This window comes from Herpailurus yagouaroundi, unplaced genomic scaffold (assembly GCF_014898765.1).
Source record: "Herpailurus yagouaroundi ecotype Mexico unplaced genomic scaffold, PumYag 211, whole genome shotgun sequence".
NCBI lineage: Eukaryota > Metazoa > Chordata > Mammalia > Carnivora > Felidae > Herpailurus > Herpailurus yagouaroundi.
Window position 1 is genome coordinate 4,629,383 of NW_024412442.1, and position 23,281 is coordinate 4,652,663.

Sequence of the window (23,281 nt, forward strand, 5' to 3'; positions counted from 1 at the left end):
CCCAAGCTGACAAAGACAACAAACAGGTCAAGCTTTAGAATGGTGCCCAGCATATAGTAAGCACTCAATAGACATTGTCGATTATAACCATACATAACCATACCCATAAATGAAATATACCAAGATAAAGCACTGTAAAGGAAGAGCTCTCTCAGTTGAAGTAAGAAGCAGTTAAAGCAGCTGGCCTGTGACCTATTCCTCTCCTGGTTGCCATGGTAATATTGCCGAAGTAAGAAAGAATGCAGGTGACCCAGTCTTATCTTCTTGGAAGCATGGTAAGTAGGTGTCTGAGCAACATCCTGATGATTCATGCTAGGAGGAATATCCACATATTTGGAATACTCTTGACAGTATGTCCCTAGTTCAGGATTGCTTACAGTATGAAGCATGGCTCCCAAGAGAAAATCACCTAATCTATATGCTCCTCAAAAAACGAGCAACACATGGACTTCTTACAGACCTCCTATATTATTCAGGGCCAAAAAGCATGCATCTGGTGAAAGAGAATGTGAGTAGTTACGCAGGTGTCCCAGACTTGCTCCCTTTCTCTTGTGTTTCACAACTGCACATTTCCTGGAAACTATTAGTAAAACAGAATACTGGTAAAATCTCTGACTGGTGTGACCCCAATTTGACTCTCCAACACTCTGTTGTCACTCAAATTGAAACCAAAGTTAGGACTGTATCTACTAAAGGGCAGAAAGAACTCTAGAATACTTTCAGATGTTTGGAATTCAAGGGTGTTATCTCATGTAGTCTTCACAACAACCTTTAACGTAGACATTATCCCATTTTATAGAAAAGGAAACTGAAATTTAGAGACATTGGCTATATTGGAAGAACAATCACTATGTTTAAAGCCATTAAGTCTCTGAGAAGGATTGTGTATGGGCTCCTTGCCCATATCCTCTTACCCTTACCAATTTAAAGCACAATGGCCCAACTTCCAGTTGCTAACGCTTGCAACAGTTCCAATTGCAACTTTGCTTGCAGGCTTTTGCCGGTAGCCTGAGATGGCTAGGTCCATGCCAAAGAAAAGTTGCCCCAGAGGAAGTTAAATAGACGAGTTATTCAAGTCTGTCACATTAGAGAGAGACTGAACTCAACAATAGGGACAGCTGGGGATTTACAATCAACGAACAGGGTGAAGCAGCCAATGGGTGGAAAACTTCTAAGAGGAACTTAGGTATCAAGAGTGGGGAAGGGGAGCCTGATTAGTTATCAAGGATTAGGGAGTATCCCACTAAATCACCTCAAAAAGATTCTTGCTACAACTGGGCTTAGTGTACCAAGAACAAGTCCTAGTTGAGAAGAAGGTTCAGAGGAGCCTGACTAAAGTTTGGTCAAAGGAGTGCTTGTCACCTCTCCAAGAACAGGCCAGAGAATTAATGGTCACCAGGAGCAACCTGAACAAAGACTGAGGGGTGCAAACACCTGGGCTCCCTCACCCCACAGGAGTACGCCTTGGAGAAAGGGGCTCTGTCCTGGCTCTCAGATTTGCACAAAGGGATCAAGCTTTAGTTATGCACCCTAGTGAACTGCTAGACAACAAGGTCAACTTTTGATTGCCTGTCTCACTTCCTGCTCCTTGCACATTTCCTGGGGCCAAATTCCAAATCAACTTACTTGCACTCAAATCCTTGTTTCAGGGAACCCAAACCAAAACATGAGTTTATGTATTCTCATTCAACAGAATAAGATCTAAACAACCCCAACAATAAAAAATATATATTAATAGTTTAGCGAAAGATAAATGCTATATTTAAAATAGTAATATGAATTTATGCAGTATAATATACTTTTAAAAACATACCCTGTGTTTTATCTCATGAGGTATTTATACCAACTTTGTGAAGCAAACAGAATATTTCCCCAATTTGACAAAGGTATATAAAATGTCGAAAAATTAGAATTTTCTTTTTTTTTTTTCAACGTTTATTTATTTTTGCGACAGAGAGAGACAGAGCATGAACAGGGGAGGGGCAGAGAGAGAGGGAGACACAGAATCGGAAACAGGCTCCAGGCTCTGAGCCATCAGCCCAGAGCCCGACGCGGGGCTCGAACTCACAGACCGCGAGATCGTGACCTGGCTGAAGTCGGACGCTTAACCGACTGCGCCACCCAGGCGCCCCGAAAAATTAGAATTTTCAAAGCAGGTAGCCATAGCAATTTACTGTATTGGTTCCCATGGCTACTGTGGCAAATTACCACAAATGCAGTGCTCTGAAATACCACACATTTATTTTCTTAAAGTTATGGAGGTCAGAGATTCAACAAGTGTCACTAGCCAAAATCAAGGTTATCAGTGGAGCTGTCTTCCTTCTAAAGACTCTAGAAAAAAATCCATTTCCTTGCCTTTTGCAACTTCTAGAAGTCACTTACATTCCTTGCCTTGTGGTCCCTTCCTCCATCTTCCAAGTGCATTAACTTCAATTCTGTATCTGTTGTCACATTTCTCTTTGACCCTCCCACCTTCCTCTCGTAGGAAAACAGTGAAACCAACTGGATAATCCGGGATTCTTTTACTATCTCAAGGTCCTTAATTTAACCTCATCTGCCAAGTTTCCTTTGTCCTTTAAAGTATTCACAGATTCAGAGGATTAGTTACACGAACATCTTTGGTAGGGATATTATTCTTTCTACCACATAAATACACTATATAGCTTTAAATTAGAAGAGTCGTTTCAGAGACAGAACCAAGCATAATGGAGGCACATATGTTGGGGATATCATGGAACTGGCCAGTGCAGGTGCATTAAAGAAAATGAAATTTAACCTTATGTCACCTTAGCTATAGGAATTTACAGCTTTTCTCATAGATCATCAGAGAATGCCAGCCGATCCCCAAATACCAAGCCCATTCTTGCTGTCTCTGGACTTCCTTTTTCCCCTCACAAATCTACACTGATCCAAATAAGGAAGACTCATGGGCAACCAATCAGCTAGAAAAGCCAAATGACTTCCATATTTACCCCGTAAAACTCCTTACTTTGTGAGCAACTCAGAACTCACTGCTTGTGGAGCCTTGACCTTCTCATCTTACAGACTGAAACTCTTGCAGTAAACTCGTCTTTCTGCTTTATTTTACTTGGTGGACAGAATTTGGTTTTTGACAAAGAGAAGATAACTTATTCCAAGGAATGACATCATAGTTTTATGTGAATCAATCACTGATATTTTTAAAAGGCTGACATGTCTCAGAAGTGGGACAAATGCAAACCTTAACTTCCTCCGACATGTATTCAGGTATACATGAATTGCGTATATACCTAAATCATATACGTTTTACTTTCCTTGATTTAGTTCTTATTTATTCTTACTAAAAACTTACATTTCCTCCTGGTCTAGCAAAAAAAAAAAATGTATTCACAATAGCAACACTTTGTTAGCCACATATAAATCAATATTGTAGAATTTGGACTCTTCCAGCCCTCTTTCAATTATAGTTTACTTTTCTCATTACCTGTACTTACTCATGTCTTCAATATCCTTAACCCTTAAAAATGGAAAGTCTGACAACCAAAATTATTGGTGCTATACTCCCATCTCACTTTTATCTTCTCATTATTCTACCACAACTGTCTATAGAAGCTTTATCTGATAGAAATACGTGAGCCACAAATATGAACCACATATGCAATTTTCGATTTTCCAAGAGTAGAAGAAAAAACACAGATGAAATTAATATCCTAATGGTATATTTTATTTAACTCAATATAATCAAAATATTATCATTTCCACATGCAATAACATTATTAATGAGATATTTTACATTCTTTGTTTCATCGAAATCTTCAAATTCTGTATCTTAGTTGGCTTAGACACATTTCAAGTGCTCAACAGCTACATGTGGTCAATGGCTACTCTACGGGACAGCGCAGATTTATCTTATCCTATCAGCTCTCACTGAAAGCAAGCACAAAAAAACAATGGTATATCGTATAGCACCCACCACTGCTATATTAGTACGTGGCAGGGCCTCTGGCAGGACCATCCGCACAGAGCCCTTGTGTTGCCAAACCAGAGCACCATGTGGTATTCTATGAATTCTAAAATACGCTGCATTCTGCGAGGGTGGCATCTTCCAAAGCACAATTCTGGATCTGACTATGCACAGGCTCGACTTCTAACCAAATCTTCTGAGGCAAAATTCAGAGTATCTAGAGGTGTCTCTGGAAGTAGGTAAAAGTTATAAGGCAGTTACATTCTTCCAAAATTCCTTACTTTTATCTTTCCTATAGCCTTGTTCAAATTTTTGGTCATTAGCAGGTTCCATTTCACTCAAAAACATCTCTGTAATGGATAGAATCTAAGTATTTTATTATTAGTTCCTAAGCACAGCTGGGTCACACTCTCCTGTTTATGACACCCCATGATAACTACTGCCTCCGTGGGTTACCACGTGCTGTGGGGGCCCAAGGAATCAGATGACAATGTGCCTGTCATCTGATTGGTCCCTTGGTCAGTCAGGAAGGCTCTGTTCACCAGTTCCGTTGAAATCTGCATAAATTATTGCCTTTTTCAAAACACATCAGAATTTTGTTTCTTTGTGGTAAATACCTGATACTATCTGGTTCAATAGTTTTCATACATAAAATACTCGCTGAACACCACTTCCTATTAAGAAAACGAACAAACTAGAAATGCTTATGCACAACAGTTTCTACAAACCATATTAATTTCAGACAATGGGAAACAAACTCTTTTTTCCATTTTTAAAATTTTTTATTTATCTTTGAGAGACAGAGCGCGGGGAAGGGCAGAGAGAGAGGGAAACACAGAATCCGAAGCAGCTCCAGGCTCTGCGCTATCAGCACAGAGCACGACGTGGGGCTCAAACTCACAAACAGTGAGACTGTGACCTGAGCTGAAATCAAGAGTCAAATGCTTAACTGACTGAGCCTCAGGCGCCCCTTGTGTTTTCCATGTTGAAGAATGCTTCTCATGTTCAATGAAGCAGGCCCTTTCAACGCTAAGTCCTGAGCACCCATCTTGTGCACCCTGGTTTAGCATGGGCCCCAACACAGGAGAAGGAACTTGAACTTTTAGTGTTCAGAATAATTGATATGGAAGTCATGTCTTTATGTTAAATCACCCATCTTCAAACTCACAATGGGTCATCCTTCTAGATAATAATTAGGGAGCGTCCCACAGAATCCAACACAAATCCGTGCTGCATATGTACCGAGCACCCCTTTCATATGACAGGCAACACTAGGTCTGGAAGACTCGTGGCAGCAGAAGATGGGCACTGTTTAATATCCCTGGTGCCCTGAAGAATATCCCCGAGTGTTTGGACACACTTAGTGCCCGCCATTAGCAGGCTATGAACACATGTTTACTGAAACAATTCTTTAATTTACCCATACACAGTTCTGCTATTTTTCCTGTGTACCTCTGCACAAGAAAGTAAGAGAAAGCTGGGTAGAAATATCCTGTAAGATAGGTTTAGGTGCAAGAATGAGGAGAAAAGACTGCAAAACCAGAGTTCAGCTCTGCAAAGCAATACAACCAAAATAGTACAAGGTAAAACACCCCTAGGTTTGGAATAAATGCTAAGTCTCTCTACATAATTATATTCTTTGCAAGTCTAGGCATGCATGTAGGTGTCTCACGATTTAAAATGATAATGTAAAATGTAGCAGAATCAGATATTTTTAAAAGAGAAAACTGGAGAGGTCATTACTTAGTTGATATGACTTGCTCTGAGTACCAGAATCTTGAAATTCTAATTGGTTGAACCCACCTAATCTGGTAGGTTCATTTTTTGGTAACTTTTTTAATGTTTATTTTTGAGAGAGACAGAGAGAGAGAGAGAGGGAGGGAGGGAGGGAGACACAGAATCTGAAACAGGCTCCAGGCTCTGAGCTGTCAGCATAGACCCCGACGCGGGGCTCGAACTCACGGACCGCAAGATCGTGACCTGGCTGAAGTCGGACGCTTAACCGACTGCGCCACCCAGGCACCCCGAGAAGGATCTTGTTAATTCACTCTGCTGAAGATTCGCTTGGTTCTCTTGAGAGGAGAAACATCACATCAATGAAAGTATCTCTCCCATTTTTGTGACTCTGCTGTCATGCCCCAGTGCCTCCCCCAAAACCCTCTCAACATGTGACCCTGGGACCAAAGGAAAGTCTCCTGGAAAATGCACTGCATTTATCCCCTGAATACTGTTGAATAAAACGCAGTTAGTGTGAGTCTGTGTTATTTGCCCTAGGGTCTGAAGACAATTTCTATTGTCTCCACACTAAAGAAACCATGAAAGTTATGACCAAGAAAATGTAATTGTAGTAAGATCTACATTTCTCTGCATTCAGCCTCCAATCTTCTACGATCCACACTGTTCTCTTTAAGGGAATCTGTGCTTAACTTGGTCCTTGTATCAGGGCCTCCTGACCACAGGAAGATTGTCCCCCTCTGAATAAATTTCTCAAAATTCACTTTATGTTCCATATTAGGAAATGATTCTGTAAGGTTCTGCTGCAGGAGGTTGAACAAAATGCTGACAGCTGTTTATGCTTGTTACCAAAGGAAAGGTTTTGTCTGTCTGTCTACACCCCAGCTCTTTTATTTGACTGTAGTCTGTGCCGTGATGTGGAGTCCCTCCTATGCTGTAGCAAGGGGGAACATTGCATTTGTTCCAAAAATAGATTCTTCCCAATGTGGCACTAATAACTTTCTTCACGACACCACTAAACATCTCTGGATGGTGGGTTTTCAGATGTATTACTATCTAACCATTTAAAACCCCCGAGGGGCGCCTGGGTGGAGCAGTCGGTTAAGCGTCCGACTTCAGCCAGGTCACGATCTCGCGGTCTGTGAGTTCGAGCCCCGCGTCAGGCTCTGGGCTGATGGCTCAGAGCCTGGAGCCTATTTCCGATTCTGTGTCTCCCTCTCTCTCTGCCCCTCCCCCGTTCATGCTCTGTCTCTCTCTGTCCCAAAAATAAATAAACGTTGAAAAAATAAATAAATAAAATAAAATAAAACTCCTAGTCATATAGGTTCCCCTTATTTATAACAGCCTATATGTTTAATCCCAGCATAACATAAGGTTTGAAATCCAATATGGATAAATATATATTCTTATCATAGGTGCCCTATAACTTGCATTACAAATACTTTTATCCTTGAGAGAGATACAATGCAATTTTAAAGTGAAAAGGAAAATTACCCTATGGGAGTCTATGACTAAATTCAGAGACGTGAAATTGAGAATGTATGGGAATCCCAACATGATGAGCCAAAGTTTAAATTTATTCTATAACAACATAGTAAAAGAAGAATAGGTCAAGTGATCATTCTTAAAACTTAAGATGAAAAATCTTATAAAGCCTCACTTGAGAAAATCCGAAGAATAAAATCGCCACTTATAATATCTGTATGACATATATTTCTCTTCGATTTTACTGTAAAGCCCTGTGTCACAGACACTTTTCACCCATCTTTTGAACCCCTCTATCAACATAATGCCTTACATATACCACCAGACCGGAAACAGTGCTGAATGAACAAATGTGACACATTCTCTTTATCGTGGACCTGAGAGAAGGTCCCTTCTCTTTGTTCATAAACTTAATATTGCAAAATGGACCAAAATTAAAAATCCTACCATGGGAAGGTACTCTTTTGCATTGGGCAAATACTGACTCTACTAGGTGGGAATGTATGTCAGAGAGGTCACAGCTTTACCTTTCAATTCTAATTTTGTGGTTTTGGTGGTAAGAAAAAAACCAGAAAATAATAGTTTGTCCACAGCACAAGAGTACATGTTGGTAGAGAAGTAGTTAATGGTACTGTAATTAGCGAACGGCAGCCTGATTGGTCACAGACTAATTGTTGTCTTAACTCATTGTTGAGGTTGCTTTTAACCTCAGTCAGTGAGTCCTCGAGACCATAACTTCATACAACATGATGATGTTGATAACACTAATAATAGCTTTCTATACACCAAGATCCTCAATTAAGCATATGCTTACACTATTCCTTGTTCTTCCAGAATCACAATGTACCATACTTTGTAATGTTATGTTATTAAACAAAAGATCGCCAAACATTTAAAGTCTTATTTTGTGTGTTCCTTAGTTTTCTGGAGAAAAGTTATTTTTCTCTCATCCATTGATTCCACAGCTCACTACAATTAGAACTACCATAATGGTAGGATGTGGTGGTAGAAATATATGACCTCAGCCTTTGTAATCACCAGCATGGCATTTCCCGAAACAACACTACAGGGTATCAGCGTGGCCGAGCCTCTCTTCTCGGATCTAATGTTTTTTGTGCATCCCAGTCTGAAAGTGCTGACTGCATCATAAGCCTGGCTGCCAACATGAAGCTTGTAAAACAACAGAAGAGAGACAATAAAGCTGCTATTTGTGTTTTATGGAACCGTGTAAAACCAAGAAAACAGCAGAGTATCCAAGGGTTGGGATTGTAAATACTCCCAGTGGTGCTAATCTTTGTCCCCACTCATTATCGCAACACTCCCAAAGCCATTTTCTTTTTTAAGCTGTGCTGTATTTCCAAAGAGAAATACGATGAAATCCTGATAGGAATCTGTCTGTGCATATCTAAAACTTCAATTACTCGTCAAACGGATGGCATTCTTTCAATGACTCTCAAGTCACTCTAGTACAATAGTCTACCTGATACCGGGAGAAACGGTTATATGGGATGTTTTAGAAATTAAGCAGATGGCTTAACTAAGTAAGCACTCTCAATTCTAAACTGCTAAAATATTTTTAGTTGTAATGTTTTCCAGGAAGTAGATTTAGCTTTATTGATACCCAGGATGGGTACACAGTACTATAATGCTACAGCTAAGCACTAGGTTAACTTTTAAATGTTTACTTGCTTGAGTGTACGGTAAATAAAGTCGCAAATTTTATCAGCATCTCCCAAAATATCTGGAGGACTTTGAGTAACAGTCATCCTCATGTTAAGTTTTGCTGTGGTGGATGGCTCTACAATCTTCACTGCTCCTCCCACTGAAAGGTAGGGTCTGATTCTCTTCCCCTTGAATGCAGCGTGGACTTGGGAACTTACTTAATGGATATGGTGTTACCTCCTGGGCCTCTGAGGCTGACAGCAAGAAGTGCTGTGACATTCTCAGGCTTCTTGAAAGTCTCTCTGTGTCCCTGAGCTACCATTTAAGAAATCTGGCTAGTTTGAGACCATGTGCTGGCCAGACCACTGTACATGTCTTATCGACAATCCAGCCGGTTCTAACCTCTCATTAATTCTCCTCAAGTTCTGGAAAGGCCAGACCAGCCTAAGTACCATCTGGGTACCCCCAAGAACCTTCGTTGATAACACACAGAACAGAAGAAACATCCAGCTGAGCCCTGTCCAAATCCCCGACCCACAATTGTGAGATAGAATAGAATGGGAGTTGTCTTAAGCTGCTAAAGGGAAACTGTCTCCACTCAAAACACTTCTGATACCAAATATGTATTTTATTTATTGTTTTTACCACACCAACTAGTTCTCCAACTAGTGTCCAGACACCAACATAGTGTCCTACAATTAAATTCTGACACTACCTATCCAGAGTTAACATGGACCCCACAGATTAGGGGTATAAGACCGCCTCTCACTTTAGATGCGAATCACAAGTCCTGGGCGTCCTGCACTTCTGACTCAATGGCTTTAAATTGGAGGTTCTCACCACTTTCTCCTCAGAGTCACTAATTTTCTATAAAGGCTCACAGAGCTCAAGGAAATACTTACATTCACCAGTTTATTTTAAAGGATATTATAAAGAATACACACAAATAGCCAGATGCAGAGGTGCATGGGCAAGGTCTGGAAGGGTTCTGAGTGCAGGAGCTTCTGTCCCCCTGGGGTTGGGGGGGCACCACCTTCCAGGTAGGTGGATGTGTTCACCAACCTGGAAGGTCTCTGAACAGCATAGCTTAGGGATTTTAATGAAGGTTCGTTATGTAGGCATGATCCATTACGAACTCGACCTCCCTGGTGGATGGCTTGGTCCAGTACCCCTCCAGGACCCCAGCAAGAGTTGTCTCATTAGAACAAAAGATGCTCTGGGATGCCTGGAGGGCTCAGTTGCTTAAGTATCTGACTCTTGACTTCGACTCAGGTCATGATCTCACAGTCCATGAGGCCAAGCCTTGCATTGGGCTCTGCGCTAACAGCATGGAGCCTGCTGGGGATTCTCCCTCTCCCTCTCTGCCCCTCCCCTGCTCATGCACTTTCTCTCTCAAAATAAATAAACAATAATTTAAAAAAAGAACAAAAGATTCTCCTATCACCAGACAGAGCTGTCTGTATAAGACATTTCTATTATAACCGTTACTCAGGAAATTACAAGGGTTTGAGGAGGTCTGTGTCAGGAATCAAGGAGAGAGACCAAATATATATTTATTATGTCACAGCTGCTAAAGAATGTGGATACTTTGTGAGCAGAAGAAATAACTGTAACACATGTCTTGTTGTATTGTCACATACAGTCTTGTCAAGTTGACTGAATTTTATTGTAGTATGAAACTCTATTTGAATCATTTTGGGTCAAGAAATTTCACTGTTTTTGCTTTTATTTTACCTGCAGCCTCTCTTTCTAAATGCAACCCACACTTTCTTTTGGGAAACCCATCAGTAACAAGTCTTGGGGAAAGGGAAGCCAAAGGGCTAAGTCCCTCCTCTACCCTAAGTAGCCAGGGGATAACACTTAAAACTTCAAGTCCTCTGGGACTTTGGATCTTGTGCTACTGATACAAGGATGTGAAGACGAGCAATACATTTCCTAAATCCCGAAACTCCCAACTTGGTAGAAAGTGTCTTTATGGTCTGTTCCCAGTTTCTCTCCCCCACCTCATCTCTCAGTGGCCCCCGGAATCCCCAGCACCAATCACCTTAACTACTTATGGTTTGAACTGTGTCCCCTTAAACAGCTACATTGAAGTCCCAATGCCTAGCACATAAAAATGGGACCTTATTTGGAAACTGGGTCTTTACAAAGGTAATCAAGGTGAAATGAAGTCATTAGGGTGGGCCCTCATCCCATATGACTGGTGTCATCATGAAACAGGGAAACGTGGACAGGGCAGACTGTGTGAGGACACTTGGGGAGAACGTCCCCAGACGACGGAGTACTGGACAGATGCCTCCACACATCAGGCAATGCCTGAGGTTACAGGAAGCAGGGGAGAAGGACGCATGGAGCAGTGCCTTCCCCAGTGCCTCCAGAGACAGTGTGCCCCACCAACATTGTCATTTCACACTTCCAGCCTCAAGACCAGTGAGACAACACACCTCTGTTGTCTTAATCCACCCAGGTTTTGGTACTTTGCCATGGCCACCGCAGGCAATCAATACATCAGCCAAAAGGATCATACTTGTCTTCAAAAGAAACAAATATAAGGAAGGTTTACATAAAACATCCCAAGATTTTGGAAGAAGAGGTGGAAACAACCAGGGACTTTTTCATGAGAAAGGAGACATTTGAGCTGGGCGTTACAGTTGATGTCGCTTTCCTCGGGCAAAGATGGGGGATGGCATTTCTGCCTCCATGAAGATTGGAAGCAGAAGTGTGAAGGCAGAAACACGTAGATCATGTGGAAAAGAACAAAGAGGTTGTGTCCTGGCTTTATGTAGTAGATGTGTACAGAGGATTCTAAGAATATCACTTTCAACAGCTCAGTTTAATTAAACTTCTTCTAGGGGCACCTGGGGGGCTCAGCCGGTTGAGTATCTGACTTTGGCTCAGGTCATGACCTCGCAGTTTGTGAGTTCGAGCCCCGCATCGGGCTCTGTGCTGACAGCTCAGAGCCTGGAGCCTGCTTGGGATTCTGTGTCTCGTTCTCTTTGCCCTTCCTCCACTCTCACTCTCTCCCTCTCAAAAATAAACATGAAAACAATTTTAAAAAAAAATACCTTCTTCTAGAAGAACTTAGAAAAATAATCCAGTAGTTCCTTTGGTACCCTTTATTGTCTTTCCTCAAAAACTCTCATAATTGCTTTAGGACTATTGGTTATTCTCTAGAACAGAAGACCCCAGACATTTAGAAGTTACTAAGTAGTAACAGATCTGAAGAACAGACAGCATCATAAGAATATCAGCATCGTGTCTTGAGACATAAGAACATGTTAGATTATCATCATCTTTTGTTACCATGAATTCATTAAAGGAATATTTTAATAACAAAAAAAAATGAAATATCATCACTTCAGACCAAATTATTATCCTTTAAACTAAAAAAAAAAAAAAAGATAGTTTTGTGAAAAATTTCCCACATTTTTCATATTTTCTCACTTTCCCAAACCAGAGAAAACAATGTGCTTTCTGGGGGTGAGGAATCACTGCTTTAAAATGAAACCCACTCAGGGGTGTCCGCATAGCACGGTCACTGTTCCTGCTGCGAGCTGAGGGAGCTGGCGACCATGGGTTTTATTTAACAGGTTTCCTCGTAGAGGGGCCTGAGAAACACATGAAATTACAACAGATCCACCAAGAAATGGGCAAGTTGTTCTCTTCAGAAGAAATGTCAGTTCACCTGTTTCTACACAAAGACTATTGGTCTTTTCCAGAGTCGTGATGTCCTTGTGAACCAAGCAGGAGAAAAGGATACACATAGCCTCCCTAGGCTCAAACATCCCCTAAGTCCTCTCTTTTACCCTTTGTATTCTCCTCATTTAAAAGATCATAAATAGAGTTCTAAAATAAGTAACAACAACTAATGAAAGGAAATGTAACTGAATAGTACACTAAGAGCTAGGGTAGATTAGTTTTAAAAATCAGCTCCCATGTAAAATAAGAAGGTTACCGAGTCAAGCGAGAGTATATACTACAAGAAAAGTGAGCAAATGCTGTCTGTGCAGTCGCTTCACGGGGAAAATTTCACAGCCCTGGGCTCATAGGCTGGGACCCACAAGCTGTCTGCATTCCCGTTACAGCCACATTCATGCTGGACACGGGATTCACGTGCTCCAGCCCCCTTGAATTCTTCAACTCTTCAATCACCCCACGACTTAAATTCCTGAACCTGCGAATGCTGTGCCTCTGGCTCATCCCTCTCCTTCCCTTTGCACCATTTACTTGCTCTGCTCACAAAGAATCGCCGATCTTGCTTCCTACCCCCCAGATAGCATTTCAAGCATTCTGCCTACATCAGCTCACCCAATTCTCACTCCAGTCCTCGGATGCAGGGTGCCATGACACCTGAACCCCCATTTTATAGATGAGGACATCTCATCTCATCTCATTATGTCTTCTCAATGAGAACAGAGACTCCTAACTAACAAAGACGCGAAGCTGGAAAGAGTAGAGTTATAGCAGGAAACCTTTACAGAGTCCAAGCTCCCAGCCAGTGCGCTGTGCTCTAGAGCCCTCTGTGGAGACTCTACGATTCCCTCAGGTTTCATGAGTCCTACAACGCTTCCCAAAGTATTTCTAAAGGTTCTACATAATGGCCCTACATACACTAAATCTTAAGTTTTCTTCAAAAAAAGGAGCTGCATCTTGTATTTCTTCTCACACCCAACTCTACTACAAACAATTGATAAAAGTCAATCAGAAAATATATACAAAGTGAATTAAATGTAGATAATTTTGCAAAACTCAGAATGTCTCAATCACCTTTTTTCTTGACTAAGACATTTCTCTTTTTCCTCTTCAAAAATTTGGCAAGAAACTATTTTCTTTTTTTCTCAACTTGGGATCAGACGAGATCGGGCACGTTCAGGGTGGTATGGCCGTAGACTTTTTTCTCAACTTGGGGACTTGAACTTCCTAAAAAATAATGTCTTATTTTTTTTAATGATTTTTAGTGCCTATCTATGCAAGTTAAGTGGTATACTGAAAGAGTAAATGAAGCATTGGTTCTATTCATTTATATTCATTGCTTGGTTATTCATTTATTAAACAAACACTTCCCGAATTCCTGCATTTGCTAGCTCTTCCATTAGACAAAAGACAGAATTTCTGGTATCTAAGAGCTCACGCTGGTAAATATACCAGGAAACCAGGAAATTTAGGACAATGGACGGTTGACCTGCAAGAAGAATATGCACCATACTATGGTGGCGAAGGACATGGAAGATGATGGGAAGATCGTAAAGGCATCATGGACGACAGGCAACTGTGCACCTTTTATTCTAGGAAACAGGCATTCTAATGGCAGACTGAAATCCCATTAAATGTTGGTCATTGGCCAGGGGCTGTTGGTATGTGATTCCAATAGGGAAAGAATGGTACATGCCCATCTTTCTGGGCTCTCTTTGTGAGCTCTCTTTCTCTGTGACAGAGAAAGGTGTGAGCAGGGGGCACAGAGCCAGTTTAAAGGCTCTTCCTGAAACGTGTGTTTCCCTACAAACACCACACTTCTGGCCTGATAGAAATTTGACGTGAGTCAAGATAAGCCTTAAAAAAATCAGGTAACCCTTGGGGGACCCAAGTTTCAGTGGTACCCTGTAATTACTGAGATTGAGCTGCCACGTTTTTCATTTCTAAAACTCACTGCTTGGTGTTTTTTTCCCCACTCTGAGGGCTCAGTGTCTCCAAATGAGCACTTTTGGGAGAGCGGCATGTGTGACTGGGAAAGTTATCTGGCATTTGTAAATACTGAGGAGACCACACACATGAAATAGAGACAACCAATAATTCGTAAGATAGAGCCTTGCTTAATAGAACATTGATTCCATCTTCTGGCTCTCTGGTGTATTGAAATAGGGGGGTAAGATCCAGAAGGCACTCACTTTGAATATCATGGAAAGTTTTAAGAGCAGAGAAAGAAAAACTTTGTGTAATGTTATTTGGCTCTCTTAGAGTCTATATTCATGAACCGATTCTGCAAATGCAGCCATGGCATAAATCATCTGTGAATTAAGAGTCAACAAAACAATGAATGAAAATCCCCAGTGGATGTTCTGCTCTTTTCATAAAGCACAAGAAAAAGAAAACTATAAGGCATGAAAGAAGTTAGGCTTATAGATGTTTGGAGTTTTCTAATCACTTTATATTTTTGTGAAAGCCAATCTTCCTGATGGTTAGTTCCTGCCTCATGCTGACAGTTTACAAATAAGAATAGCAAGGTCCCGGTTCAGAGCAGACAGTGTGGAGCCCTCCTCAAAAGCCTTTTTAAATTCAAGTGACAGAGCTTCACAAGCATTCCTGGCAGTAAAGGATGAATATTAATGCTTGAAGAAAACAATAAACTAGATCTGGATCTGTAGTCCTTCACCTCCCCAGCCCCCACTGGAAGAACAAAGGCAGACCTCCTGCACTGGATGTTTTGTCTTTTTGATTTTTACACTCTTAAGTGGAAAAGGCACAATCACATAACCCTCGTTAGCAAGACTTATCATTCTACTGATATACTGCTTCATTCAAGAACATTGTCTTCTGGATCCCTCCAAATCCAGACATATAAACATACGTCCATAAGGTACGTTCAATAGGAAAATTTATTTTTTCAAAATGCTATGGAAATGAGGAACCCCACGTGAGGTAACATGGCACGGCCTGAAGACAGATCTATGTAAGAAATTCTGGCCTACTTTGTAGGACAGTGGTTTGTTCGGTTATTGAAATATAATTAACATGCAGTGTCACAGAACACTCGTTACAGTATAATTCAACATTTCTATACATTTCTCACTGCTCCTTGTGGTAAGTGTACTCTTAATGCCTTTTATCTAGTTCACCCATGCCCCCACCCACCTCGCCTGTGCCAACCACCAATTTGTTCTCTATATTTAAGTCTGGTTTTTTTGTCTCTCTTTTCTTTGTTCATCTGTTTTCTTTCTTAAATTCTACATATGAGTAAATCATACAGAATCTGTCCTTCTTTGTCTGACTTATTTCACTTCACATAAAACTCTCTAGCTCCATCCACATCGTTGCAAATGGCAGGATTTTACCTTTTAAGGCTGAGTATATATATCCTATATCTTTTTTACCTATTCGGTTGTTTTTAATTCCTCAAAAATTTCAGTTGCAACATGCATGAAATCAGGAGCTGACCCACCTATCCAACTACATTATCTTCAGATTGCTTCCTCATATCATGGAGAAGATCCTCAACTAAGATGGAAACCTAAGCTTCCTGTGTCTAGATTGAAAGCTGTTTGTCTCTGGAATGTTTCTCTTTGCCTCTGGGTACATAGTTTCATTTTAGCTTAGGGGAGAAGGCCTTAAAAAAAGTTCCTGACAGGTTCTGAACAGATCAGCTTCAAAATTGTTCAACTTCTGATTCTAGAGCTACTTAAAAAGTCCTTTCGACTGTCTTGTCAGATTTTAGCCAGGACAAAGAGTAAACATTCCTGCAAGTACTGAACAACCCTATGGATGAAAAAGGCATCCTCAAAGAGGGTACAAAAGATATCATCCTCCCAATATCCAGAGCCACCCCAAAGGCAGCCAAAGAAAGGAAGGGGCGCCTAAGTAGTTCAGTCCGTTAAGCATCCGACTCGATTTCAGCTCAGGTCATGAACTCATGGCTCGTGGGATTGAGCCCCAGTGTGGGTTCTGCATTGAGCACGGAGTCGGCTTGGGATTCATTCTCTCTCTCTGTCTCTCTCTCCATCTCTCTCTCTCTCTATGCCCCTCCCCTGCTCATGCACACACACACACTCTCTCTCTCTCTCTAAAATAAATAAACATAAGAAAGAAAGAAGGAAAAAAAGAAAGACTTAGACAATCCTCTGAGAGGTAGCATCAGTAGAACCTTAGCCACAAATGGAGTGCAATGTATATCTGTCCGGTCATATTTTGGGCTTCCCCCATCTGATGGCTGAGCTGCCTGCATGTGTAAAAACGGATAACCTGCATGTCCCAGGCAGGCAGAAAGCGACGCCAAGCTCTCAGAGCACAAAATGAGTAAGTCAGAAGGAATTCACTGTCTCTGGGAAAAAAGGATCAACAACCTATGGGTATCCCCAAACCAACTTAACAGGAGTCTGGATTTGGAAAGGAAGGGATAATGTGAAGCGTCAACTTCCTCTCTTGTCAGGGAACTACAGAGATGTGAGAGAGAGCAGACTCTGGCAAGAACTCTCACCTTTCGCTGGCTCCTGCCCATTTTCCCTGGACCCCGCCTCAGGCTGGGAGGTCTTTTATGGTGCACCTCACTGCACAGGCATCTTCTTGAGGTTGGCAGGTGACCTAAAATCAATCTAACCTGTTCTGTGACCAATGTGTCCTAGCACAGGACTCTGAGAGTTAGGTAGCAGGCATCTAACAGCTCTACATGCACCCGGCAATTCTGTAGCTTGGGCTTCTTAGATTCCCATGAGCGACAGACCTATGATTGTTTCATGAGAAGATTTCTCTACAGCAGTGGACTCCCTGATGGCTTTTAATAGTCTGATTCATGCCTCATTAGATTTAGATTTTGATTTGAGGGTCTAAACAGTCCAATTTCTTGTCTTAATTATTTCTCCGTGTCCCCAAGTTGAAACTGGGTGAGTCGAGTCCCCCCCCATTACAGGATTGGACCTCCCGGTTTTTAGTGTTTTAACCACTGCTATCTGCCATGGACCCCTGATATTAACTACCCAAGACCCTTTCCAGGACCCCAGAATTTTCTGGGAATCTTAACACACCTCAGAACCTTTCTGGGGTCTCTAGAAACTTTCTGGAAACTTTAACAAACCCCATAAAGGGGTCCCAGAACCTTTCTGGGGACAATATATAGCTTTCTCTCTCTATATATATATAGTTATAGTTATAGTTATATAGTTATAGTTATGGTTATGGTTATAGTTATAGTTATAGTTATAGTCATAGTCATAGTCATAGTCATAGTCATAGTTACACACATATACATGGATGTTTTAAATAAAGTTAGTTTGGATCAGAGAGCTGCACACAAGGGAGCGGAGCTCAAATCTGAGAGTGACTTACCCTTGGCCTCTAGCAATAATGAGGAACAGTGAGCTTGAGGGTTTTAGCAGGTTCGTCTCCTTGTCCCATAGTCTGTTAGCAGTCAGCATCAGATCTCCTTCTTCATCACCAAAAACTGCTAAAAAGGAATAAAGAAGACACTTTAGTTGATGCAAACAAACTTTATTTAAGACTGCAGGAAGTGAGCAGTCTCCATTCTCAAGGGTCTAGAGAACACCAACAGGAGGCTAAAACAAGAAGCCTTTATAAGATAAAGGCACGAAAGAGACAATAGAGAATATCTGGCTGACCGGGGCCACATACCCAACCGTGTTTGGGTGAGAAGATCCAGAAGTGGCCTGGAATTTGGGGACTGACTGGTTACACCACAGACTTACTGGCTAAACGTGGGGTCTCTACAGGGACTCAAAAATCATCTAAGTTTTCTTTCGGTTTGCTGACGCGGCACTCGGGGTGACAGCGGCCCCATCTCAGGCCTGGAAAATTACTTCCACACCTATTAGAAGATAAACTTGGGCATATGAAAATTTTAAGAGTTGATTGAAGCAAGACCCACAGGGGCTAGATGTGCAGGGAAAAGGTGTACAGGGAGAAAGTGCAGAAGCAAAGAAAGAAAATTGTTTGGCTAGGGCTTAAAGCTTAGTTGTCTTTTAGTGATTGGTTGTCCTTAGTATTTCTCTGTTGTAGCCTAAAGCATTTACAGGCTTGGAGTGGGGTCTGCCCAGGGGCTGCCGTGGTTAGAGCCCGATCAGTCTGAGGGCCTCCTGGTGCGTCTAGTCTGATGGGCTTAAGGGCCAGCAGCCACCTGGCGATAGCAGGTGCTCGGTCAAGAGCGGCTGTGTTTACCGTTGCTTTGCTAGCGACAGTGTCATCATCAATGGCAGCAGCGTCTTGATGGAAGATGACTAATTAAATGCTAAACTGAGTTTCAGATATACCGGGAACATGAAACAGGGTGAAAAGCGGGAGGAGGGTGGTTTCAAAAAGCTTCAGACAGACTCAGCTCCTAGGTTGGCTCTGTCGTTACTTGTAGAGCCTGGGAAAAGGGCTTCATCTTTCAAACCTTTTAACGTGAGAGTAACAGGTGTATTTACTTTACAGGACTTTTGTGAGGCTTCAAGGAGACTTCAGGTGCAGTCCTTAGTATCATTTGTGGTTCGTAATTAAGTGCTCAAATAGTGTTAGCAATTATTAACATTATGGCATGTTATTATTCAGTCTCAATGAAGGACCATCCTCACAAGGGAACCCTAAATGTCTGATCCATTATAAGTGGGGGAAATAGGATTTAAAAGGGTCATCTGAAATCTCTTACAAAAGAACAAAAGCAATAAAATATGAATCGGTGGGCAGGAAAAGACACAAACACGCCCCGAAAGTCCTGGCAGGTGAGAGGAAAGACTGAAGGACCAACGGCCGACACTCACTGAGGGCCAGGCACCGTTGTGAGCACTTCCCAGATATTCATGTAGAGGGCCCTACTGATCTTGTCAGGCAGGTACTATTTGTGTCCCAAGTTTACAGATAAGGACAGAGGGGCCAAACAAGTAACGCGTCCCAAGTCACACAACCAGCCAGGAGCACAGCAAAGACATGAAGCCACAAAAGTGCTCCGGAGTCTATGCATGTGCTCATTTTACTATTCAAAGTAGCTTCTCTTCCATACATGTTAAAAAGGTGTTCTCGAAAAGACCAGTGAGAAGCATTACTGGAAGGGGGACTTAGGAAAAAGGCAACGCTGAATCCTTGTATCAGTCACTGTCTTTGGGAAAGGTACAGACACGGAGTTAAGGGCAGGCCAAGAACCCAGTATACACGGCTTCAATAATTCCACCCTGGGGAATGACAAAAGTGTATCATCCTACCAGTAAAACACGAAGTAAATGTACGAAGTTAACTGGAGAGGTCAATCAAGTGATAAGGGCCTGAAGGAGAAAAGGCAGTAAGATTGTATTTCCTCCACAGATGCCACTTTGGCCCAGGAATCCAAGTATGCCAGAGTCGGCACACACTCAAAGATGGTAACTGAACATGTCGTTTTGGACAAAAAGCACACCCTGCCTCCATTCTGGGGCAACGATGGAGTGGAGTTTCCCAGTTGTCGACAGCAAGAAACACCCTGCCTCTCACCTGCTCCAACACACAACATCAAATCCTAAATATGTTCCAGTGTGAGGTCTCCGTCCCTGCTACGCACAACCTGACCTTGACTATCTACTGAAACAAACAAAAACGACAACAATGCAAAATGTAACCACTTTTCCTCTAAACTTTCTTATCAGCATTTTACAGCTTCATGAAGTCTTCACCATGATAGATTCTTGGGGCATAATGATTTATTCACTAGCTATCATGGTAAGATCTCAACCACTCAAATTGTCACCTGCCAGACTTCAGTACCTGACCTTGACTGCCCACCTGCTTGTACTCACCAACCTTTATCTCACATTTTCCCTTGAGCTCCTCTCTCCAGCTTATCTCTTAACTCAGGCAAATGAAAAGCGAAACCTTCCCTCAAGTGAGCGACTGTCCTGACAAGACCTCCAACCAGCCCAGGCCATGCTGAGCAGTTTGAGCTCAATCCCTTACTCACACCTGAGCCAATGGACCACGGCGTGACCTCCAGAAAGACTGACAACTATCTCTACCTCATTGCAATACTAAAATCTCCGCCCAAGGAGGAACACAAGTTTCATTACATAACACACAACGTGTGTGCAGGCAGGTTTCCCTAGGACATACGCACGACCCTATGTCTGCGTCTACAGATGATGACGAGGTTCCCCTACTAAATATCCCTCCTAACCCCAAAGGAACCCATTCTCTGCCCAGAGAGCCAGGGCTTTGGAAGTCATTCCCCGTGATCTCCTTACTTGTTGTATATAAATTTTACTTGGTGTGACATCCACATCTGTTCTATCTGTGTCTTACCAAGGAGCAGACTCATGTTGGTTCCATTACAAAATCTACCTTTATCATGCTCCACGAGTTGAGCCCCAAGAGTAACAGTCAAGTTCAACTCCTCTATGTACAGTTTTGCGAGAAGAACATTCTTCTAGTAAAAATTCAGTGGGCAGACACAAGTATAAATTTGAATACAGAAGGTAGATTTGGCAATGTTTGTCAAAAAGACTTAAATTTTTGCTTACAATTTTATCCAGAATCCCTAGCTCTCATAACAATTGTAAGGATATATACATTTTGTGCAATGACGTTTATCATATGAGTGTTCATGAAAAAAAAAAAATCATGACATCAGAAATTAAATATCCAATGACGAGACAGTTAAATAATCTATAATATATCCACCAAATGTAATAAAATGCCCTCATTAATAAGATGTTGCAGAGGAAAGTTTAAGAGCAATGTCATGGAGGGGTGCCTAGGTGGCTCAGTCAGTTAAGCATCCGACTTTGGCTCAAGTCATGATCTTGCAGTCTCTGGGTTCAAGCCCCAGGTTGGGCTCTGTGCTGACAGCTCAGAGCCTGGAGCCTGCTTCGGATTCTGTGTCTCCCTCTCTCTTGCTGCCCTTCCCCCACTTGCACTCTGTCTCCCTCCTTCTCAAAAATACAGAAACTTTAAAAAAAATTTTAAAGGAACAACCTCATGGAAATGGTTCTTAATGTGTTGCATTTATCACATACAAGTGCACAGAAAAAGAACAAAGGAGATATTGTAAAACCTAAGAGGTAACAGATTTTCATTTTTACACCTTTATTTTCATTTTTTACATTTGTGTCAGTGAACTTTTGCAATAATAGAAAAAGTTTCTTTACTTTTCCTTTTTTTTTAATGTAAAAATTTGTTTCCAGTCCTAGGAGTCCCAGAAGGACGAGGTCAGTGTCCCCAAGGCCTAATGCTGACAAGCAGAGACAGGACGGAACAGGGGATGTGTTGAAGACCACGGCCCACCTTACAGCGTTTCCTTCCCCACGTTTTGTTTGCCATTTTGCTGTTGTGAAACACAGCATGTCATGTTCCCCAGCCAGATGTATATCACATTCTAGAACTCTCGTAAAGCCCTGGGCCCTGCACACCTTCTTACCTGTGAGCTGGGATGGATCCTATAATGAAAAAAACCCACAAGGACATCCTTGGCTTTTCTTTCCTTAAACCTCTGAGCCTAGGGAAGCACTGCCCAATCGACTCTGAACATTAACAGAGACGTTCCGTATTTGCGCCGTACCTATGCTCACCACCAGATTGCTCTGTCCCTGCAGGTGTGAAATGTGGCTAGTGAGACTGAGAAACTGAGTGTCCCCGTCACTTGGGTTTTATTAATGAAATGTGCGTAGCCATGTGCGGCTGGAGGCTGCTGTTGCCGACGGTGCAACACTCACGTGGTCAGGAAGAGCTGGCGGACACTTCCTGTTCTGGATTCCACTTTGGACCTTTCCAGCTCTTCCAGGTTAAAGTCCCTACACAACATTTACCTGCTTGCTTATTCATTCGCCTCTATGAATTTTACCAAGCATGCATCGTATGCCAGTCTTGGTACTGAGATCTATCAACCCAGGAGCCAACAAGACGGCCGTGGCACCTGTTCTCACAGGACATACAGTTCAGCAGAAATTTTATTTTCTTGCTCCAAACTGCATGTCCTGTGATTTGTGTCAAAAAAGGCCACCAAGACTGAAAAGATGGGCTCTGGTACATCAGGTCACTCGCTGTGTGCTGTGCTGAAATTATGTGTTTAGAAGTGTATTCAATTGCATCAGCTCTCATCCACGGTCCCTTTTTCTCTACTGGGTGCTTGAATCTTCCAAGATCCATTCATTACAGTGAAGGGTAAGTGTTCTCCTATCTGAATTTCTCTTTCTGAGATGACAGGGATTGCTTGATTCTTCAGAGCGCAAAGCCTTGCTCATCTGAGAAAAAGGGGACTGGACATAAAGGGCAAAGACACTTCTCTCTGCCGTTGGGAAATAAAAGAACTTTCCTACTAGCTAAAAGGCACAGAAGAAAACCCTATATATCTTCAAATTCAGTTTCTTTTGGCCCTTCATTATGTCTAGATCGTTGCACTAGGTATTTGGGGTGACCAAAGATCCGAAAGACTTGGTCCCGACCTTCCACAGAACCCCATTTGTGTAGAATCCAGGGGAAGTCGCCATGTGCGTCTGCTTTCCTAGAAAATGTAATTCCAGCAGTCCTCTTACAGCATTCCAAAGGAAGTGAAAGGGAACAAAACTCAGGGGCAGGGCAATTTTGTGTTCATCTTTCCATTTAAGACAAATATAAAGGAAGGACCTGACATGTCTCTAAAACTATGCCCAGCCCCACAGCAAAGATGGTAAAACTACAGTCATTTAAAGGAGATCAGGAGATTAAAACTTCCTTAGGTTGACATGTAGTTTGTGTGTCTTATGGATATAAAAGTATTAAATAAAAACTGTAACTAGTACTCAGGGTTCTCTAGAGAAA

At 42.0% G+C, this 23,281-nt stretch overlaps 1 long non-coding RNA gene across 2 annotated transcripts in view; it reads right to left on the minus strand.

Moving 5' to 3' along the window:
• Window positions 1–23,281, minus strand: part of LOC121016552 (uncharacterized) — a 130,249-nt gene that overhangs the window by 83,139 nt on the left and 23,829 nt on the right. Inside the window, exon 3 of one of the 2 annotated variants that reach the window (XR_005784348.1) lies at window positions 17,858–17,972. This is a non-coding gene — a long non-coding RNA (uncharacterized LOC121016552). Of the gene's footprint in view, window positions 1–17,857; window positions 17,976–23,281 lie in introns of both variants that reach the window. The other variant, XR_005784347.1, reaches the window with a different exon arrangement.